This window comes from Schistocerca americana, chromosome 1 (genome assembly GCF_021461395.2).
Source record: "Schistocerca americana isolate TAMUIC-IGC-003095 chromosome 1, iqSchAmer2.1, whole genome shotgun sequence".
Taxonomy (NCBI): domain Eukaryota; kingdom Metazoa; phylum Arthropoda; class Insecta; order Orthoptera; family Acrididae; genus Schistocerca; species Schistocerca americana.
Window position 1 is genome coordinate 883,150,394 of NC_060119.1, and position 22,010 is coordinate 883,172,403.

Here is a 22,010-nt window from a genome sequence, read left to right on the forward strand (position 1 = left end):
AAGAACTAACTGACGAAATTGTCAATACTCTCTTTCAGAAAATTACTAAGTGGTTCCTTGTAAACGGACTCTCACTGAATTTTGATAAGACACAGTACATACAGTTCCGTACAGTGAATGGTATGACGCCATTAATAAATATAGACCTTAATCAGAAGCATATAGCTAAGGTAGAATATTCCAAATTTTTAGGTATGTCCATTGATGAGAGATTAAATTGGAAGAAACACATTGATGATCTGCTGAAACGTTTGAGTTCAGCTACTTATGCAATAAGGGTCATTGCAAATTTTAGTGATAAACATCTTAGTAAATTAGCTTACTACGCCTATTTTCACTCATTGCTTTCATATGGCATCATATTTTGGGGTAATTCATCACTGAGGAATAAAGTATTTATTGCACAAAAGCGTGTAATCAGAATAATAGCTGGAGTCCACCCAAGATCATCCTGCAGACATTTATTTAAGGATCTAGGGATATTCACAGTAGCTTCTCAGTATATATACTCTCTTATGAAATTTGTTATTAACAACCAAACCCAATTCAAAAGTAATAGCAGTGTGCATAACTACAATACTAGGAGAAAGGACGATCTTCACTATTCAAGATTAAACCTAACTTTGGCACAGAAGGGGGTGAATTATACTGGCACTAAAGTCTTTGATCACTTACCAAATAGTATCAAAAGTCTAACAGATAACCAACAAGTATTTAAGAAGAAATTAAAAGAATTTCTGAATGACAACTCCTTCTACTCCATAGAGGAATTTTTAGATATAAATTAAGAAAAAAAAAGAAAAAAAAACCAAAAATATTAAAAAAATAAAAAAAAATAAAAAATAAAGAAAACAAAAAAACACAAAAAAATAAAGTTGTTATATTAACTTAAGTATGTTGTTAAATTATCCTAATTATGTCATGTATTGGAAAATTCGACTCGTTCCACATCATTACGAAATATCGTTTTCATGATCCATGGAACTAGTATTAATCTAATCTAATCTAATCTAATATAAAACAAGTGTCTAGTTAGATCCGTTACTGCTGCTACAATGGCAGGTTATCCAGATTTATGTGAGTTTGAACGTGACGTTTAAGTCGGAGCACGAGCGACGGGACACAGCATCTCCAAGGTAGCGATGAAGTGGGGATTTTCTAGTACGACCATTTCACGAATGTACCGTGAATATCATAAATCCGGTAAAACATCAAATCTCCGATATCGCTGCGGCCGGACAAAGATCCTGCAAAAACGGGACCAACGACGACTGAAGAGAATCGTTCAACGTGACATAAATGCAGTCTTTCCACAAATTGCTGCAGGTTTCAATTCTGGGCCATCAACACGTGTCAGCATGCGAACCATTCAACGGAACATCATCGATATTGGCTTTCGGAGCCGAAGACAAATCGGGTACTCTTGATGACTGCACGACACAAAGCTTCACGCCTCGCCTGTGGCCGTCAGCACCGGCATTGGACTGTTGACGACTGGAAACAGGTTGCGTGGTTGGACGAGTCTCGTTTCAAACTGTGTCGAGCGGATGGACGTGTACGGGTATGGAGACAACCTCATCAATCCATAGACCCTGCATGTCAACAGAGGACTATTCAAGTTGATGGAGGCTCTGTAGTGGCGTGGGCCGTGTGCAGTTGGAATGACATGGGTCCTCTGATACGTCTCGGTACGACTCTGCGAGGTGATACGTGCGTAAGCATGTTCTCTGTTCACCTGCATCCATTCATGTCCACTGTGCATCCGACGGAGTTGGTCAATTCCAGCAGGACAATGTGATAACCCTTATGTTCGAATTGCTACAGATTGGCCACCAAACTTCATAGACATGAACAATATTTAGCATATCTGGGATGCCTTGTTATGTGCTGTTCAGATGACATGTCGATCCACTCGTACTCTTACGGATTTATGGACAGCCCTGGAGGATTCATGGGGTCAATTCCGTCCAACACTACTTCAGACATTAGTTGAGAGCATGCCACGTCGTGTTGCAGCAATTCTGCGTGCTCGCAAGGGCTCTACACGATATTGGGCAGATGTACCTGTTTCTTTGGCTCTTCGGTGTAGAATGTTTATAGTGCACCAGGAATAGTTGTCTTTTGGTCTACTTTATTGAAAAAGCGCCTCCAAACAAATGATCGCATTTATTGTAAAAGGGCGCTCACGTTTTTATCCAAACAAATTATAGATTCGTTTACAGGTGAGTTGCAGCGAAATGAATTTCTGCAAGCCGGAATGCAAGCCATCTGACAATGGTACTTCTTCAGTCCAAACTGTAGCTGCTTACAATGTACGTCACACTCATTATGTGTTGCACAAATGTCACGGTTCAAAAACAAAGTGATTATCTTACCAGAGGTCATAATTTGTACCAAGTCGGCACTGTTCTTAGAAAAATAGCTCACACAAAGAAATTTTCATTCAACTTATGGTACAAAAACCTATTTCCTTCGCCAGAAAATATGTTTTGATTTAAGCAATTACCTTCAAGACGCCTGTAAAATTTGTTTCTCTGTGTGGAAAGGGTTGATTTTCAGTTTCTCTCATAATATACATACATAAAGTCAGTGATAACTACTTGCATTGGTGGTCATAAGCAATGTATTCTTTAAACGTCTTTTTAGAGATATTTACAGAATTTGTGACTAAAACTAAGTCTATGGTATATATTTGTGAGTAAAATTTGCGATTATCTTTATGTTTGCTGGAAGAGATTCACATAAATTAAAAATAAAAAGAACCAGCAAAAGGAGCATTTTTCTTTGTCAAAATAATAAATATCGATGGTATAACTACATCTTAGACTATGTGATTAAATTATTAACATACGAAGCTTGCGTTTTCAGTGTATAAGTGATATAACTACATCTTAGAATATGTGATGGAAAAAAATTAATGTAGAATGCTTGCGTTTTCAGTGAATAAGGGGTAAAGGTCAGTGACACACTTTCATACCAGCATCTTGAATCTCGATTGTAGTTTCGAGTCGACTGTTGAAGTTGAAACTTAGTGTCAAAAAGATACGAACATACGATCTGTCAGGCTGTTAAACTGTGCGTGTTCTAAAGAATAGCCACCAGAATCTACCGTTAAAACTTTCTACATAACATTGGTAGATTACTCAAGTTTCCCACTGCAAATGTGTCACCCACGAAGTTAGGTTATTATTCGTGCTGGAGCCCGTTAGTGTTTGCTCATGGCTCGACTGAGGAGGAAAAAACGATTACCGCAGAGAGTCAAATCAAAGAGCGACCACAAATATGGGAGAGTCAATATTATTCATTTTTTAACACAAGATAGTAAATGGGTGTGGGATGTCTTCAGTAATGGCAGACGTAGGTCAACAAACATTATCTGAAAACAGCCATAAAAAAGGCAGTTTCGTACAATCACATGTAAGGGGAAACTTGAAAACTGCATCCTCGCCGCAGCTCGTGGTCGTGCAGTAGCGTTCTCGCTTCCCGCGCCCCAGTTCCCGGGTTCGATTCCCGGCGGGGATGTCTTCAGTAATGGCAGACGTAGGTCAACAAACATTATCTGAAAACAGCCATAAAAAAGGCAGTTTCGTACAATCACATGTAAGGGGAAACTTGAAAACTGCATCCTCGCCGCAGCTCGTGGTCGTGCAGTAGCGTTCTCGCTTCCCGCGCCCCAGTTGCCGGGTTCGATTCCCGGTGGGGTCAGAGTTTTTCTCTGCCTCGTGATGACCGGGTGTTGTGTGATGTCCTTCGGTTAGTTAGGCTTAAGTAGTTCTAAGTTCTAGGGGACTGAAGACCATAGATGTTAAGTCCCATAGTACTCAGAGCCACTTGAACCATTTTTGAACTGCATCCTCAAAATACACCAGACGTGGAAATGTTACTTGAAATATTACAGATCTTCATAGAAATGAAATCTGATTGGAGGTAAAGCAAAATGGATCAGAATAAATTTAAAAAAAGGCTTGTTAGGCACCGGTTGATACTAAAGTTAGTACTTAAATATAACATTTCTCTTAGCACATAATGAGGACAGATGTGATTCTACTGGAGGTATTTGTATGAGGCTAACTCTCTTCCCCGTCTTGTGGGCTATAATAATGGATAGTGTTACAGGCAATTACTATACAAAGTTCTTTATTGTCCCTTGTGAACTACATCCAAGGCTCCTACTGTTGTGTTTAGTTCACTCAAACGCTACGTAATACATCTCTTTTGCTATCTCGGCGAAAATAGCAAACAGAATAACTAATATTCTGCCAGCAACAATGCAACTTTTCTATTGAAATATGTGAAATATATGAGCTACATTTTTTATGAACGTGTGACTCCTAGTCAACCCCATGAAAATTGTTCATTTCATTGTGGCACGTTTATGGCTCAAGCGTGATAAACTGCAAACGGTTTTCGCTTTCATCATGCCAACAGCGACCCGTTGTTATTTATTGCTATTGTCATCAGCGACGGCAGGTAGTCTCAGCACTTGGTGGCCCCTCGATGTCTCTCACTCGCTCTGCTTTCGGAGGTTTAGGGTAGCTGGCTGTGCAATAGGCAGCGCTGGCTGTCTGGATGCGTGGAGGCATTAATTTTCCGCTGCCAGCCGGCCGGCCTACCAGGCGGTTGGCTGTGTGCGGTGGTGCGAAGATGCTGCCTCCCTTGCGGCACCTGTGAATCTCTCTCCACTTCACCGCTCACGGTTTGCAGCGACTCAGCATAGGTGAACTGCTTACAGTGGTACAGTTTCATGTGTTTTCATCTCCACTGACCCATCGATGTATCCAGTCCTCTCATTTCAGTATACTTAATTCATTCCTTAAGTGGATAACACTGTAGCGAATTGCAGCAAGATATGCAGGGGTTGGGATTGGTAGGAAACCCTCAGCATAAACATACGTGAAATGTTGTGCACGAGTATGGGAAAGACGTGTTACTGTTTGATTACATGACTGCTCAGCAATCACCGGAAACAGTCATATTCATTAAATATATGTGCGAATGAGCTAAAAATATGGTTCAAATTGCTCTGAGCTCTATGGGACACAATATCTGAGGTCATCAGTCCCCTAGAACTTAAACCTAACAAGCCTAAGGACATCACACACATCCAAGCCTGAGGCAGGATTCGAACCTGCGACCGTAGCGGTCGCGTGGTTCCAGACTATAGCGCCTTCAACAGCTCAGCCACAGCGGCCGCCAATGCGCTAAAGATCGACTTCAAGTGGAGCGAGCACACAAAATTAATCACAGAACTGTCAGATACGAGATTGATTGATTATTGCAATCCTCAAGAAGTTTGATCCCTCCATAATAGATGCTTACAAAACGCTCGTTCGACTGGTAATTGAGTACTGAGCCTCATCCATGGACCCTTATAAGATTGATAGATGAAGCAGGTAGACAGTTATCTTATACACTGCCGGAAAAAAAATAGTACACCCTTCTAGAGGTTCCCAATTCATTCAAGATTTATTGATGCAACAGTACATATGGAGTACAAGAAATGGTTACATTTACATGTCAATAGCACAAGCAGTGTAGAGCTACCGGTATCGACTCGTGTTGAAACATCAATATTAGTGCATTGTGTGGCTTCCACAGGCTGAAATGCAGGCGCTTACTCAGCCATCTGATCGGTAGTACAGATGGCGAATACCGTCCTGGGATACGTTATGACGCGCCTGCTCGACCTCGTAGTGTAGTTATGTTACAAGAACGCAAAAGAGCGGTTCAACAGAATCCTGCCCATACCGAGAGCTGGTTAGTGTCAGTTCCAGAAATATTAACGGTGAACGAGAGTTATAGCTTACCGCACCCCAGATTACAAGACCTGAGGTGTGACCAGTGCGTCTCGGACGAATGAACACTACGTTGCAGCTATCACCAGGTCATGCTTCACGCGCAAACGCCCATCACATGCATACAGGTAGAATCTGCTTTCATCGCTGAAGACCACGACGCGCCCATTCCATCCTCCAAGCGATTATCTGACGGCGGCAGTCCTTCTGTGCACATCGATGATGTGGTGTGAGTGGAAGAAGGGCTAGAGGTGTGCACCCCTATAGTCCCACTGGTAATAGCTGGTTAACAACAGTTCCTGTTGATACGTCTGGGCTCACAAGCCCTCACACGATCTGCCACTGTTGCCCTTACCAAACGACGATACTGGCGGGCGTCTGTGCTGTTTGGACGTCCAGAAGCTCGTCTACAGGTACGAGGATATTCACGTAACAACTGATTCCAGCATCGTTGCACAACTGACGCAGCACGTCCAGTGTGTGTGGCAATTCTCCGGAAGAGTCATCCCGCCATTCGGAAGACCACAATTTGACCCCTATCAGACTCGCTCAGTTGGCTGGAGGAAGCACGAGTGCAGCTCTTCTGCATGCTTACACGTTTACATCGCATTGAGCCCTCTCGCTGTGAGCATTTCCTATTAAAGGGTAGACGCAGATGATGCTATGCCACTACACTATCTGTGGAAATCGTTATCAGTATATCTACTATCCCCATGTGGTGTGTGCCGTCTTTGGATAAAAATCGACGTCATTTTTCCAAGTGTACTATTTTCTTTTTTCAGCACTGAAGTTTAGCGTCATGTCAAGGTTATTAGGTTATTAGGGACAGAACACAAAGTTGGATCAGAAAAGAATGGGGAATGAAATCTGACGTGTCCTTTTCAAAGGAAACATCCTGCCCTAGTCTTAAGCGATTTATGGAAAGCACAGAAAATCTAAGTCTGTAAAGCCTGACGGGCATGTAACCCGTCATTCGCCGGAACGCGTCCATTATGGTAACCCCTGTGTCACCTCGCTTGTTGGAGTGAAGCAGAGGATCCAAAGAAGAAATTGCGATCAGTTACAGGTTTTATCAGTTAGTGGAAGAGGGTCACCAATCAATCTACCAACTCGATGATGTCGATATGACCGCCATAAAAAGGAGCGACACTCATCAGTGAATACTAAAAAAAAGGCCACTGAATGCCCCGGTAGACAAAGGCTCACAACATTCAGGCCTCTGTTGTCTAAGGTATGGTACCAGCAGTGGTAAATAAGTATGGCCACTGCAGATCTTAACCACACTTCAAGTAACCTGACCCTGACTCTAAATTGTGACATTCTGCCTGTGATCCATGCCCTACTTTAAGCTCTTTGTATTCTCGTGCTCTACACCTTTTCGATAGACACGTATTCGATATTTCTCAGTGTCGATAAATGGCACGTGAATTCAGTTTCGGCATCTGCACTTGAAAAGTTCGAGTAACGCTAGATTCACCGAATAACATCATGTATCCACGATACTATTCATCTGTAAGAACAACCTTTTCCTGAACATAAAATAAGCTCGCCTCAGTTAAATTTCCAACTACTCAACTTTTTGAGTTTTCAGTCATCCTACTGGTTTGATGCATTCCGCTACGGATTCTTCTCCTACACTATTCTCTTCATCCCAGAGTAGCACTTGCACGTAACGATGTCAATTATTTGCTGACATACACCAGTCTCTGTCTTCAATTTCAGCTTTTACCTTCTACAGCTACCTCTAGAACGATTGAGGTTATTCCCTGACACGTTAACACATTTTCTACCCTCCTCTCCATCTTCTTGTTGGTTTCTTTCATGTATTCGTTTCATCTCCAATCCTGCGGAGGATTCCCTCATTCCTTGTAATATTACTTCACCTGATTTTCAACATTCTTCTGTAACAACATATCGCAAACGGTTCGAGCCTCCTTACTACTATTTTCCCACTGTCCACGAATCACTACCATAGAATTCTGGGCTCGAAACGTACATTCTCAGATATTTCTTCCTGAATTTAATGCTTGTGTTTGACACCAGTAGACTTCTTTTCGCAAGGAACGTCCTCTTTGCCTGTCCTAGTCTGCCTTTTCTGTCCTCCTTTGTTAGTTCATCAGTCATCTGACTGGTTTGATGCGGCCTGCCACGAATTCTTGTCCTGTGTCAACCTCTTAATCTCAGAGTATCACTTGCAACATACGTCATCAATTACACTAGTGTCCAAAGTTAAAGCAACAAACTGCTGTGTTACCGTCCTGAACCTAATTCACGATATAGTCATACAAACTGGCAACAGAGTCGCTTCGATCGTGTTCTGCACGGAAGACGGCATTCCCATCAACGGGAAACCATACCAGGAACGACTTCAGAGCACCTCTGAAGTAGGGTCGTGTTTGCAGTGTAGTCTCACATCCACAACTGCTGTGTACACAGTGACAGACAGTGCGGTGTTACACAGAGAAGACGCCCACAGAATCTCTGCTCTGGTTGGCCCTAAGAATAATGGAAGCAGGAGAGACACAAAATGATGTGGCCCGTTGGCTAAATGTGAATCGTTCTGTTGTTTCTCGGATCAGGCGACAGCTTCTACAGACAGAAACTGTATCACGAGACCAGGACATGGCCGACCACATGTGACATCAGAAAAAGTGGGCCGTGATTTGGCTGTAAAGACACGACGATATCGACTTAGTACTGCACTGCAACTGGCATCTTACTTCGTAGCATCCCCTGGAAACGTTGGATCAAGATAAAATATGTACAGAACTTTTCAGCAGAGTGGCCTTTATTGTTGGAGACCTGTCGTTCGTTTATATCTGGCGTGTCTTCACAGAAGGGGACGTTTAGACCGGAACCGTAATATGCCACCTGGATGGTCGAACGCTGGGCCAATGTTCTGTTCACAGATGAGTCCCGATTTGGTCTTGACATGGCCCCGCAGGCGTTAGCTGGGATGGATACCGGGGAAAACACCAGACAACGCTGAAAGACCAATGATTTGAATACGTGGAAGTTGTAGGGGCTACGGGCAGGAACAGGTTCACTAATAAAAGCCCTTCTTTTTACGTTTAAAATTTTACAGCTTTATTAACCTGATTTTGAAACAGTAAGTGACCGTTCGTTATCATGAACAAAAAGATGCTGAATATAGTCTGTTAATAAAAATTCCTGAAGTATTATTTTAACAAATCAAATAACAGCTCTCAGAATCAATTTACAACGCTTGAAACTCAAAATCCCTTTTCAAGCAAACGGAAAAAATATAAATTGCATAATTCAAGCTTATATAAAAGATTCTAAAGCCACATGTCACCACCAAAATTTTCGTAGATATCAGCTGTGCTCTCTAAAGACAATACAATATTGATCACAAAATTTTTAATTAAAACGACTTAAATGCAATAAAATTTGATTGCTATCAACGTACACTCAAATCCCGTGGCCTCTACGATGATCACCGTGTCACAAAATATTTTCCTTCCTTTTAAACAATTCACACCATAAACCTCCCTGCACGTAACGCATACTAGATCCAATGAAGTATGACAATCAAGCATAGATGTTATAATTAAGGAGGTATGCAATCTTTTCCTTTCAAAATAAAAAGAAACACACAAATCAACTGTTAATCTGATTACATCTGTTAAAAAATATACAACACGTATCTTTTGATTTCGTCTTGGTCTTGCGCTGTGGTGCACCCTGCTCTCCTTCAGGATCATATGCGGCACGGGAAAGATTTTCTATCATGTGCAAAACGTTAACAGGCCGCAACCAACTTACACGAATTGCGTACTGTGATTATACGTTGATGTGGATGCGGCTTGCAAAACTTAAAACGGGCGAGGGAGTAGATGTGTCACTAGTGAAAGTTACGACAATACCCCTACGCACCAAACAGTATTACGGTGGGGTGGACAAGAGAGAAATCACCAACCGTTGCGACCGCTACGGTCGCAGGTTCGAATCCTGCCTCGGGCATGGAAGTGTGTGCTGTCCTTAGGTTAGTTAGGTTTAAGTAGTTCTAAGTTGTAGGGGACTGATGACCTCAGATGTTGAGTCCCATAGTGCTCAGAGCCACTTGAACCATCTGAACCAACCGTTTCAAGGCAACTTCAGCAAGGCAGTAAGAAAATACTGGGAGGGCCACACCAAACCACAGAATGAAAATGCTACCCTCGATTACACCACGACAAGTAGAACAGTAAAACACCATACGAAGTGAACTGCAATTAACACGATGCATAAGCGTCCGACTGAAAAGCTCCACAGTCAATCTTTCGCTTACTACAAACACTTAACCGTACCTCCTAAGTCCACTCGTGGACACCACCAAAGTGCTAATTACTCGTTATAACAGCAGATAAGAGTTTAACACGCTGGGCACGACTTAGTTTTCTTAATAAGAGAAGCAATGATTTCGTCCTTCACTTGCTTCCACCTTCGATCCGACGCAGTCATTTACATTAAAGCAGCTAAATAGATCGCAATGCCGATATCAACGCTCTCCTCCCAAGTAGCGCTGTAAATGGAGACTGCAGTACCGAAGCAAAGCTTACGCCACTCACAAGTTTGATATACGCGCCACCAGCGTGCATCTTTTTAGATTTTTATGTTCGCCTCACACACCAAACTTGCCATAATTCTTCGTCGGAATCCAAGGCCAGATCCAAGAAATAACATTTCAGCACTTGAATGACCATACTATGATCACCATCGGGACAGCACCGGACCTCCGCACTAGATCTTCGAGCCCACGGGGTTCCGTCCCCAACCGACTGCTTCTGCGGGACCCACCGAACAAGCGTCCTTGCTCTTCAACACCGACGTCGCTCCTCACACACAGTTCAGAGCTAACTCACAGCAAGCCCCTTCTTCCTCGTTCCGTCGGCCTCGCGGCGCGCGGAAAGCCAACTCGGCAAACACATACGACGACAAGAGACTCCAATCCGATCTCTATATTGACGTCGTGGTGAGTACTGAGAAGGCGAGTGGTTTCAAAAAACAAAACAAAAATTAAATAGCGAGCCGTACCGGCTCAGGTCTGAAGAGAGTTTCTAGATTGATTCGCATTAGGAGTGCATGGAACACGGTTTCGGGACCCAAAAGTTGTGGAAAGGGACAATACAGATGAGAAACCCTAATGATTTAGGCAGTCATTATATTAACTACTCGAACACAAAAAAAAAATAAATGGTTCAAATGGCTCTGAGCACTATGGGACTCAACATCTTAGGTCATAAGTCCCCTAGAACTTAGAACTACTTAAACCTAACTAACCTAAGGACATCACACAGACCCATGCCCGAGGCAGGATTCGAACCTGCGGCCGTAGCAGTCCCGCGGTTCCGGACTGCAGCGCCAGAACCGCACGGCCACCGCGGCCGGCACTCGAACACCGCTTCAGGAAATTGTACGTGTGAATCAGCGAGATTTAACTGTTTTCAGGTACCGTGAGGAGATTTTGTGATCTCCTTGTGCGGTTGCTGTGGGTCCAGAGTTTGTACTGATGGACGGTAATGCTCGACCTCGAAGAGCACCGATGGTTGATGCTTTCTTGGAAACAGAAGATATTACAAGATGGCTTGGCCTGCTCTCTCTCCCGATCTGAATCCCTTAGAGTAAGTCTGGAATGTATTACAGAGGCGGGTTGCATGACGTCATCATCCACCAACCACTTTCCAAGACAAGTGAGCAGTTGTGCAGGATGAATGGCCGTATTGCCTCGACATCAGATTGATGATATCATTCTCAACATTTCTCGCCGTTGTCAGGCCTGTAGTCGGCCAGAGGTGGTCACACCCCATACTGAGCACGTTAATCAGTTGTCATAACGCGAGTTCAAATCCGTTAGGTTGGGAAAAAACGAAGAACATTTTTGTCTACCGTTATGCGTGTTACAGTTGATTACAGTCTGTATTCTTTACTTTTTTTACTTTGCTATCACCTTTTTCTACTATTTTGTGACAAAATAAAAACAACCTTTCAAAATTTTCGGTTGTTGCTTTAATTTGGACACCAGTGTATTTTCGAGGTGTATTTCAATCCCTTTCATCACAGTTTATACCCTTTACGGCTCCCTCTAGTGCCACGTAAGTTATTCCGTGATCTCTGGACAGAGGTCCCACCATCCTCTTCCTTCTTCCAGCGTTTTCCAACATTTTCTTTCCTTCGTCTCTTCAGCGGAGAACCGCCTCATTCCTTAACTTATAAGTCCGCCGTATTTTCAATATTCTTCTGCTGCACCACGTCTCAAACAATCCAATTTTTTTCTGTTCCGGTTTTCCAGCAGTCCATGTTTCACTACCAGACATCGTTGTGCTGCAAACGTACGTTCTCAGATTCTCTGCAATGAACCATAGGAATATTGGCTTGGTTCCTGCTTTCATGGTGTATATGATCGCCCCAACTGAACAGCTCTGTCAGGAGGTTCAATATGGAACTGTACCAGCTGCTTCGGGCGGCTACTTTGTCATACATACGTTTGGTTCCTGTTGATGGTATTGGTAGAAAGGACTTCACAAGACATGGCCTGCGTGTCAGTAGGAAAGGGAAGGGTAAATTGGCTGATATGATAGGAAAATGTTTAACGAGTGTGGGATGGGGGGGGGGGGGGACTGAAACTAATGGGATGACCTCCTTCTTCGGCCCAGATTAACACTGAGTGAAATGAAGCTTAATGAGAAGCTCAGATAGGCAGATACTACAGATATTAAAATATTGCAAGATACTCATAAACGTACAGTGAAAAATAGTGTTGGTATGTCATAAGATACTCCTAACATTACAGTGAAAAATTATGTTCGTATATAGCATCCGAATATCAAGAGATTACAAAAACAAAGTAGATGAGCTTCCTGTTTGCTTATAAGATTTACAAACTGAGGGCGGAAAGATGTACAATGCCTGTCTGAACATCATATAGTGACAGATATGGAAAAGGTAAATGTAGGTGGATATAAGATTTCAGCACATGTAAATAGAAACACCATATAGAGAGGAGGAATTGACATATATGTTAAAATCTATGTTAGTGTGAAAAATTTAAACTATAATTTTTTATGTAGAACAACGTCTAGAAGCACATATATGTGACCTTAAACTAAATAATGGTACATTTATAATTTTAGCCATGTATAGGTCCCTATTTAAAATTTTCAGCTATTTTAGAAAAACCTGGATTCTTTGTTGTCCTATATGTCAGACTGAGGGAAGCACATTATTGTTTGTGGGGATTTCAATTTAAATTTTCTGAATGAGTCAGATAGAAAGCTTTACCTTGAAGTATTACTTGTTTCTTTGAATTTGATGTTGGTTATTGATTTTTCCACTCTGATGGTACAGGCTAAGATAAATTTGGACAAACAAAAACCTTTCCTGTTAAGAAATGTATGTCTGATCATGATCCGCAGCTATGTAGTATATGACATAGCTCTGTGCAGTAATGCCAATCATCCAAAATAGTGCATTCAATTAACGATTTAACAACTGGAAATTTTAGGGAAAGCCTACAGCAGTTAGACTGAGAAGACGTTACATGGAACCTGATGCTGATTTAAAATTAAACTATTTCATGATACCTTGTGAGTATATTTGAAAACGTTTCCCTAAAAAAAACAGTGAAGTATAATTGTCTGGAACCATCTAAAAAGCCACAGTTTACTAATGGGATAAACATATCTTGTAAATAGAAAAGGGAAATTATCTTGTAGCTAGAAGGAGAAGGTTACAGACATAGTGAAACATTATAAGAACTACTGCACTGTATTAAGAAAAGTTATTAAAGTCAGGAAATATGTGCATTATGTCTGAGATTAGCACATTTGATAATAAAATTAAAACAATTTGGAATATTGTTAAAAGGGAAACAGGGCATCCCAGAGCACAGGAGGACAGTATTTCTGTCAAACTCAATGAAAAGTTTATTAACAAAAAGTAAGAAGTAGAAATCATTTTTAAGTGTTGTAGAGAAATTATGATGCAGCGATTAACTAGAAAGTGCAAGGCAACATATGGAAGAGGCAATACCTATGCAATTTGATTAAATTGATATTCAGCCAGACTCTCCAACCGAAATTAGGAAAATAATAAACTCACAGAAAGGTAGCTCACATGGAATTGATGGCATTCCCAATAGAGTACTAAAAGCTTGTTTCCAACAGATAAGTAGGTTTCTCAGTGAAATTTGTAGTGCATCACTGAAACAAGGCATTTTCCACATGGACTGAAGTAGACTAGTGTTAACTCATTGCACAACAAAGAGGATGGGTCTGATGCTGACAACTACTGACCAATCACACTTCTGATAGCTTTATCCAAAATTCTTGAAAAAGTAATGTATTCAAGAGCAGAATCACATATTTGTAAAAATGAAGTACTAACAAAATGGCAGTTTGGATTTCAGTACAGATTTTAGGCAGAAAATGCTGCATATGCTTTCACTGATCAAATATTAAAGGGTTTGATTAACTGATCATCACCCACTGCGATATTTTGTCATCTCACAAAGGTGTTTGACTGCATAAATCACGAAATTCTTCTAGATAAGCTTAAGTATGAGATATGTATGGGACAGAGCACAAATGGTTTTATTCATATTTAGCTGAAAGAATGAAGAAGATTGAAATCAACAGTACGGATTTTGAAAAAAATCAGAAAAGTCCTCTAACTGGGGAGGTATCAAGAACGGTGTCCCACAGGCTTCAGTCTTGGGTGTGGTATTGTTCTTAATATACTTAAATGTCTTGCCACTTTATATTCATGAAGAAGCAAAGCTAGTTCTTTTTGCTAATGATACAAATATAATAATCATACCCAATACACAAGAATCAGTTGCGGAAATTATAAATAATGTCCTTTAGAAAATTATTAAGTAGTTCTCTGCAAATAGGCTCTCACTGAATTTTAGGGAAACACAGCACATACAGTTCAGTACAGTATATGGCATAACACCTTTGATAAATGTAGACTTTGAACAGAAGTCTGTTGCTAAGGCAAATTCTTCAAAATTTCTGGATTGTGCATTGATGAGAAATTACATTGGAAGAAACACATTGTGGTCTGCCAAAACGTTTAGGTTCATGTAGTTATGGATTCATATACTTATGGTTGATAAACATTTTAGAAAATTAGCCTAGTATGCGTGTTTTCATTCACTGCTTTCATATGGGATCATATTTTGGGGTTATCCATCATTAAGAGAAAAAGTATTCATTGCACAAAAGCTTTTAATCAGAATAATAGCTGAAACCCACCATGATCACCTTGCAGACATTTACTTAAGGGGGTCAGAATATTCAGAGTACCTTCGCAATACATATATTCACTTATGAAATTCGTTATTAACAACCCACCTCACCCCAAAACTAAATGCGAATAATAATATTAGAAGAAAGGATGATCTTCATTACTCTGGGCTAAATCTGATTTTGACACGGAAATGGGTGGTTTATACTCAAACAAAAATCTATGGTCGCTTGCCAAATAGCTTAAAAGGTCGGACAGATAGCCAATAAACATTCAAAAACAAATTAAAAAAATTTCTGAATGACAACTCCATCTACTCAATAGATGAATTTTAGATATGAAGTAGTAACTATAAAGAAATTAATTATACTGTGTAAAGAAAACTCATGTTATGCTGACACATACCTCATCATTACTAAATGTCGTATATGGAAGGACTGATGTGATGTAATGTAAGTGTTGATCAAATTATGTTTCTCGCTGTTCTCATTTCTGCTACTTCTCATTGGTTTCGACTTTTTTCGATTTACCCTCTGTCGAGATTCTGTATTCATTAGACTGTTCATTCCATTCAGCAGACCATGTAATTCTTTTACACTTTCACTAAGGATACTAATGTTATCTACGAATCATGTTATTGATATCCTTTCACCTTGAATTTTAATTCTGCTCTTGAACATTCCTTTTGCTTACATTATTGCTTTTTCAATGTATGGATTGAATATTAATAGTGAAAGGCTTAAATCCTACCTCAGACTCGTTTCAATTCGAGGACTTTGTTTTGTCTTCTACTCTTATTATTCCCTCTTGACTCTTGTACACGTTGCATATTTCTCGTCTTAACTTAGCCCTAATGGCCTCAGAATTTCGATCATCTTGCACCATTTAACAAGGTCGAACGCTTTTTTCTGGTCTACAGATCCTCTAACGTTTCATGATTTTCCTTTAGACCTGCTTCCATTATCAACCGCAACGTCAGAACTGCCTCTCTCTGGTGTCTTTAAGTTTCCTAAAGCCAAACTCATCGTCATCTAACACATCCTCAATTTTCTTTACCACTCTTCTGTGTATTATTTTTGTCAGCAACTTCGATGCATGAGCGGTTAAGCTTGTCATGTTATAATTCTCGCACTAGTCAGCTCTTGCAGTCGTCGGAATTATGTGGATGATATTTTACCGTAAGTCAGGTGGTATATCGTTAGTTTCATACACTTTACACGCCAATGTGAATACTCGTTTTGTTGCTATTCCTCCAACGAATCTAGAAATTCTGATGGAATGTTCAAAAATGTTTCAAATGGCTCTGAGCACTATGCGACTTAACTTCTGAGGTCATCACTCGCCTAGAACTTAGAACTAATTAAATCTAACTAACATAAGGACATCACACACATCCATGCCCGAGGCAGGATTCGAACCTGCGACCGTAGCGGTCGCTGGGCTCCAGACTGTAGTTCCTAGAACCGCACGGCCACTCCAGCCGGCTCTGATGGAATGTCATCTACGCATTCTGCCCTATTTGATCTTTAGTCTTCAAAGCAGTTTTACATTCTGATTCTAACACTGGAGGCCCTATCTCTTCTAAATCGGCTTCTGTTTCTTCTTCTGTCCCCTCATTGAGGCCTTCAATGTATTCTTTCCATCTATCCGCTTCCTCCTGTACGTTTAACCGTGGAATTCCCTTTGCATTCATAGAGTTATCAGCCTTTCTTTAAATTTCCCCGCAGACTGTTTTGACTTTCCTGTGAGCTGAGTCACTCCGAAAGTAATTTCTTTTTCGATTTCTTCACAAATTCATTCAACCATTTTGTCTTAGCTATCCTGCACTTTCTATTTTTTTTCCCTCAGAGACTTGTAATCCCGAATTTCCCTGAAAATTTTTGTACTTCCTGATTTCATTGATCAACCAAAGTTTTTCATCTATTACCCATGGTTTCTTCGCAAGTATTTTCTTTGTATCTACATTTTGCTATCCTACAATCACGGAGATACTGTTGTACCACTTTGGTAGAATTTGTAGAAGGTTTTTATGGTGCATCACTCTCCATTTGCCGCAGCATGCTTCAAACCATAGGAACTATGTTTAATTGCATTGTACGGGGATGTGCGTAAAAAAAATACCTCCGATTTTTTACTGTGAAAACTCTTACAGTTTTTAAATTAAACAATGTTTATTAACATTTTACATCTTTATGCTACATGTCTACGTATTTATTTCTCAAAATCATCACCCTGCCGAGAAACACAATTCTCCCAACAAGACACCAGTTTTTTTATGTCAGCACCGTAGAATGTTTGATATTTTGATGGAGCACATCATCTTTGTTTCAACCGTTTCATCACTATGAAAGTGAATTTCTCGAAGTTGTTGTTTAAGTTTTGGGAGCAGATGAAAATTGGATGAAGCGAAGTGAGGGCTGAATATTGAGGATGATCGACGACAGTGAAACCAAGGCATCGGATTGTTGCAGGTGTTGCAGCGCTCGCGTGCGTTCTGGCATTGTCATGCTGAAGGATAAGGCACACCATTCGTGGACGAAGTCTTTGAATTCGTTCTTTAAATTTTCTAAGAGTCTCGCAGTACTTTCTCAGTTACGTTACAAACTGCCTTGTGTCACGCAGAAAATCGGAGTTCTCTTGCGGCAGAGGGTTGCAACTTGCTTCAGCGAAGCGGGAAAGTCGACCGAGTATTATGCATGACAAGTGATATCACAAACTAAGTTGAGAAAATAAAAAATTGGTAGTCGTCACTTTTCATCACGCCCTAGTAGACAGGTAGGTACGATAAATGTTTTACGGAAAACTGGATGGAACTATCTTATAAATAGGTTTAACTGAACTGTTTGTCACTAACAGGTGTGTTTTATATTTACACCATACAGTGCAGTCAAAGACTCTCATGCTCCGCATTTTTCGTGTTTTGGCTCCAGCCGATAGGAACGGAAACCACTGGCGCGTTTGAAGCCGTGTGGATGTCGATCACAGGTTCACATTCACATGTAAGGTACATATGTTTATATTTCCAAGCTCGTCGCTGAAACATAGTTCGATATCACTGGTATGAAAATATTAAAGGAGGCCAGAGTAAACAAGCTCAGCATTGGATCTCTATGGATGTGATTTTTTCCTCGTACTCATATAAAGCTGGATTTGAGCAAAACAGGCGATATAACGTTGTGAAATGGCAAAGAAAGCGGACGTAAGCACCCGTTCAACTGAGGACAGTCTTTCTATGCTACTGCAAAATGTTACAGGTCGACGATGCCCCCGGGCGGACCACTGCTGTGTTAACTCTACAGCATGAAAGTAAAAGGTCTTTCTGAAATAACATTTCTCCGACTGCTAAGGGACGAAAGCGCTCTTTGTGGCTCACAAAAGGAACTAGTTTTACACGGTAGATATAAGTTGTCTTAATTTGTGCAGCCAAGACACAGACCTGAGTGCATACCAAGTGAATACTTTACATGTGTACTTCTTTATTTTTATGTGAGAGCAGATATTTACGAGGGGCGTTTGAAAATTCCGTGCAAAGTCCGAGAGATGCCACAACCGGCGCGTATCGAGGTGATGGTTAGTTAGTAGCATCCTTGGAAATAACGCACACCAAATTTCAGCCATATTGGTCTATTTCTTTGTGTTTGGCATTCGTGTGAATCAAGGAAGTGATTGTCAAAAAACTGACGAAAAAGAATTTTGTGTGATGATTAAACTTCACTTTGTGAAAGGCAAAACGTCTCAAGAAACTGAAGAGCAGCTTGATAAACATTACGGTGACTCTGTACCTTTGGTTAGAACAGTTTATAAGTGGTTTCAAAATTTTTCGGAGTGGCCATATGGGCACAAGTGATGCGAACGTTCTGGACGCCCTGCGGAGGTTACGACTCTAGAAATCATTGATAAAATCCATGTTATGGTGATGGATGACAGAAGAGTTAAGATGTGTGAGATGGCTAGTACTGTGGGGATCTCGAATGAACTGATACATAATATTTTGCAGAAACATTTGGACATGAGAAGGCTATCCGCAAGATGGGTCCCACGATTTCTCACCCTTGATCAAAAACGGAATCATGTGAAGTGTTGTAAGGATGGTTTGCAGCTGTTCAGGAAGAATCCGCAGGACTTTAAGCGCCGTTTCGGTACTGTGGACGAAGCACGGATACCTTACTATACTAGTGAGACCAAACAAAAATCTAAACAATGGGTTACCAAGGAAGAATCTGCACCAAAACAGGCGATGACAATTCCTTCGCCGGGATGGTTATGGCGACTACCTCTTGAGATTTACAAGGGATAATCCTCATCGACTATCTGGAAAAGGATAAAACGATTACAGGTGCATATTATTCATCGTAATTAGACCGTTTGAAAACCGAGCTGCAAGAAAAACACCGGCGACTGGACCGCAAAAAAGTCCTTTTCCATCACGACGGTGCACCAGCACACACGTCAGCAGTTGTGGTGGCAAAATTATTGGAAATAGTATTCCAACTCGTTTCACATCCACCCTATTCTCCAGAATTGTCTCCCTCAGACTACTATTTGTTCCCAAATTTGAAGAAATGGCTGGCGGGAAAGAGATTTTATTCAAACGAGGAGTTGATTGCAGCAACTAATTGCTATTTTGCAGACTTGGACAATTCCTATTATTCGGAAGGGATCAACAAATTAGAACAGCGCTGGACGAAGTGTGTAAGTCCAAAAGGAGACTATGTCCAAAAATAAAAATGGTGTACCCCAAACATGTAAGTAGTTTTTATTTTTGCACGGACTTTTCAAACGCCCCTCGTATTATAATGCAAAGAGGTATGTAAGGAGACGCTGTCGCCAACGAAATGTAGAAAAATGTGTGGTAAGTGGTGTAGGTCTTCATCAACAAAAGAGGTAACATCAATAACTGCTTGCGGCTGTCGTGGATGTTGTTTGAAAATAATACGGAGTCTCCAAAATACCTGACTGTACCACACACACTGGAAGGCATTGGCGCTGCATTACCGGTAACGCGGGAGTTATGGAACATTGTATCTAACCTCGGTAAGACTCGTCTGCAGTGCCACTTGCATATGGGAAGACGTAAGCAGAAGTTGCCGCGACTGGGTAGCTCCCAGGCTGCACGCTGCCGAGTTACGTCTTTCGGGTGGTGCTGGTTCAATTGTTTTGTACGATGACGGACGTTTTATGAGGTATATGTTCGGCTGGCGTAAGTCACCCAGAAAACCCTTTAAAATAACGCACTGCTCGCTTTGGTGCGTTGCATATGGTGGTACCAGGCAACCACGTTACCTTCCACTGCTGACGTAGTTCACGACACTGAATGATGTGCATGTGGCAATGGGTTGAATGGAATCACTGCAGTATGATGAGTCGACGTGGAGATGTGAAAGAAAGGTAGGACCACTATGATCACACAGTGAATGAAAGTGATGATCGAAGGAGTTGCAGTGTCAAAAACCTACGGGTACCAACCATTAAGCGCTGGCCCCCATTTTGACTGGACCGGAGGTGGGACTCTTCCTACAAATCGATCAGGAGGCCTGAAGATGAAGCAATGTAACGCTGAAACTGGTTCCTCAAATAAAATAATAACTGAAAATCTTGACGGCTGAAGGTGTTTTGATTCGACATTTTATATCGAACACCCGAGGTCCAGGAACCATCTGCACAAAGACGGCCGGCCGGGATGGCCGAGCGGTTCTAGGCGCTACAGTCTGGAACCGAGCGACCAGTACGGTCGCAGGTTCGAATCCTGACTCGGGCATGGATGTGTGTGATATCCTTAGGTTAATTAGGTACAAGTAGTTCTAAGTTCTAGGGGACTGATGACCTCAGATGTTAAGTCCCATAGTGCTCAGTGCCATTTGAACAATTTTTTTGCACAAAGACGGACTTACAGAGACACATTGACTGACGTCTGATTTGTTGACGTATCAACACGAATCATCTATGACCTAACGTGTCTATAAGGATTGGTATACCACTTGCAACCACGTAATGGTTGTCGGCAAGAGATCATACCCTGCAGGAACGGCGGACGAATGTCATGCTGTGTCAACGACAACCGATTTATGAACCGACAGCAGTTGCTGACGTCAGTGAGTGCAGTTCCACCACAACTAGTTTCAGAGGGAACACTGCGAAGGAATCTACACGTAATGATCATTTAGACCATCGCTCACAGTGGCACATCAGACTGCATAACACATAACGTGGACTGCAGTTGACTGGAGACGGGAACTGTGGTCCGACGAATTGCGATGTTGTCTCTCTTCAGATGATGCAAAGCGTCTAGTGCTCCGACGGCCCAAGGGCACGTTTAACCTGGGGTTTGGAAAAGGTGTGATTCAAGTCACAGGTTTTGAGAGTTTTGGTGGTGCTGATCGTTGCTTGACATGGATCCATTCATAAGGATTACTGTGAACTTGAAACAGGATTTTTAAGAGTATTCAAACAATTTTGGTGACCAAGTATTGCTCTTTTTTAAACATATACGCTATACACTGTGGACACTCAAGTCTCCCAAGACGATCAGCTGCCAAATGGCGTCAGGAAAGATAACACTGTAGTATCACTCAAAACTTCGCTTAGAGTGAGACACACAGTATTGCCGAAGTGCACGTATATAAAATAATATGTAGAGACTCTTGGAAGTTAGATGTTGGGCAAGCTGGTACAAATTTCAAAACGCGGTGTGCAGAACATGTTAATGTAAGTGAACTGAATCCTTCAGCATTTAATACTCGTTATCACTAAACACCTCAATATTTTCGCAGGGCAACAAAAGGTACAGATCATTCTGGAGAAACTGGAGACTCACTACAAACGCCCTTATGTCCTTAATGAACAGACTGAGTTATGAAATAAGATGTACATACAGGATGTTAACAGTGTTTTAACGGAATAGGTTCGGATTAGAGTTTCCTCCGTTTTCTTGCAAGTAGTATTGGCTAGTCATTTTGAAGCTGCAGC